Source organism: Schistocerca piceifrons, chromosome 2 (assembly GCF_021461385.2).
Source record: "Schistocerca piceifrons isolate TAMUIC-IGC-003096 chromosome 2, iqSchPice1.1, whole genome shotgun sequence".
Taxonomy (NCBI): domain Eukaryota; kingdom Metazoa; phylum Arthropoda; class Insecta; order Orthoptera; family Acrididae; genus Schistocerca; species Schistocerca piceifrons.
Genome location: NC_060139.1, coordinates 338283221 through 338285900, shown reverse-complemented (window position 1 = coordinate 338285900; position 2680 = coordinate 338283221).

Sequence of the window (2680 nt, the reverse complement as noted above, 5' to 3'; positions counted from 1 at the left end):
GGACATTGCGCTAATTGTAACCTCGCCCACAATGAGAGGTATTGAAAATGGCAACAAAAATGTGAAATTCGCAATCTGACTCAAATATAAATTCTTCACAAAATTTAAAGTCCGTTCAGTGACAAGAAAATACAATTAAACCGAAATATCGGTCTTTGGCCCTGTGCAAAACAATCAGAATTAAAGTCTTACCTCAGAATAAATGGATGTCACATTTCTGCTCTTGTTGTTGCGCACCGCTTGGAGGAACTGCATTGCAAATAATAATATTCTCTTTTTTTTGTGATTCTAGTGAAATTTTTCTTCAAAAGAAGTGGAATGAAATGGGAAGTGCAACGAAATCTTTAGTTCAATAAAAAATTAAATTTTTGAAAAAATGCTTTTGAAATAAAAATTATTATTGGGGGACTTGTTGGAGAATAGTTACAATAAATAAAATTTTTCATTATCTAATGATTATATTAATTAACAGTATACCTTATTCACCATCTTGACCAGTGTTGCCGACCGCCTACATCACACAACCGCACTGGGCTGCTACTACTGACCGACCGCTCTGCATGACGACTATTAGCGTACTGCACACAACGACTACTGACAGAGTACTGCTCTCAACTAGACAGAGCTACAGACTCGCAACGACTGACTGACAGACTGAGAAGCGCTCGCAACACTCGCGCGGTCAAGCGCATACTCTCTGGTCACAGATGCTACAATGCCTCGCCATCGCTGCTATGTTACATACGTGTTTCATAGAGAAAGCATCTTAGGTTCTGGAGGGAAAAGCCGTAATTGTAATTATCTGCGCTACAACAGAAACAAGAAGGACAACTTAAGGAAAAATAATGTAAGCTCACAATCGACTTTGAAGCAGATAGTTCCTGTGACTTAGTATGGGCAGACGTTATACTCGACAACCGAAATAAATTAATAACTGGCTCCTTTTACCGACCCCCTGTCTCAGATGAAACAGTTGCTGAACAGTTCAAAGAAAAGAAAACTTGAGTCTCATCACAAATAGGTAACCTACTCATACAATTATAGTTGGCAGTTACTTCAATCTACCTTCCGCATGTTGACAAAAATACATTTTCATACCCTATTGTAAATAGAAAACAACTTCCGTAATTGTTCTAAATGCTTTTTTAAAAATTATTTTTAACAATTAGTTGACGAGGCCATTCAAATTGTAAATGGTTACGAAAACACACTTGACCTCTTAGCCACAAATAATCCTGAGCATCACGACGGATACATGAATTAGTGAACACGCAGTCGTAGAGAGGCTCACTTCCGTAACAAAGAAATTCACCAAAACTAAACGCGAAATATGTCTATTTATAAAAGCAGCTAAAAATTCAGGTGACGTCTTTATAAGAGATAGTCTCCAATCCTTCCAAACTATGTAAATGGAGACCATATGTGGCTTAAGTTCAAAGAAATAGTATCAACAGCACTCGAGATATTCATACCAAATAAATTAATAAGAGACGGAACTGATCCCCCATGGTATACAAAACACGACAGAAAGCTGTTGCAGGAGCACCGCAAAAGGCACGTATAATTTAGACGAACGCATAATCTCCAAGAATGGTGAAGTTTTACTGAGGCTCGAAGTTTGGTGCGGATTTCAATGCGAGATGCATTTAATAGTTTCCACAACGAAACTCGCTCTAGAAATGTGGCGGAAAATCCAAAGAGATACTGGTCCCATGTTAAGTAAACGAGCGGAAAGGCTCAGTAAGTACCTTTACTGCGCGACAGCGACGGTAATGTTACTGATGACAGTGCCACTAAAGTGGAGTTAGTAAATGCATTTTCCGAAATTCCTCCACCAAAGAAGACGAAGTAAATATTCCAGAATTCGAAATGAGAACAGCTGCAAACATAATTTAGAAGTAGATATCCCTGGTGTTGCAAAGCAACTGAAATTACACTGTCAGTGACAGAGGAAATGATCAAATATCTTTTCAAAAAGTCTCTAACGTATAAGAAAAGTAGGTCTAATACATTTGTTTCTGATGTTATTTAGTAACAATTAATTTTCAGTAGTAAGCTCCTTGCTTTTACTGACCTGTTTAAAGATAATCAACAATTTAGTAAGAAATTGTAATTTTTAAAGGACTATATCTAAATGTAATTAAGTAGATCTACATCTACTATAAATGTTTGCAGCTAAACTTAAATAAAAAATATTTGAGGTGCCAAAATTGTCTACCTTAGCATCAGATCAGTTTTGGGATGTCAATTTTAGGTGCAATTCAAAGGTTCAGTTCCCATTTTCTTTTCAAAAAATGGCTCTGAGCACTATGGGACTCAACTCCTCAGGTCATTAGTCCCCTAGAACTTAGAACTAGTTAAACCTAACTAACCTAAGGACATCACACACATCCATGCCCGAGGCAGGATTCGAACCTGCGACCGTAGCGGTCTCGCGGTTCCAGACTGCAGCGCCAGAACCGCGCGGCCACTTCGGCCGGCTCCCCATTTTCTTTTACGAAAGCGTATACTATCAGTTTAACAAACCATGATATTTTAGGTGATAGTTGCGATTCTGAAGCTACAGAAAATTATTTTAGAACTTACAATTATTTAATAGTATGGCCATAATATTGGAAGGCAGAAAAAAGTTATCTTAACGCGACAACAATAGGGATATTTTCGTGAGGCTTGAAACACT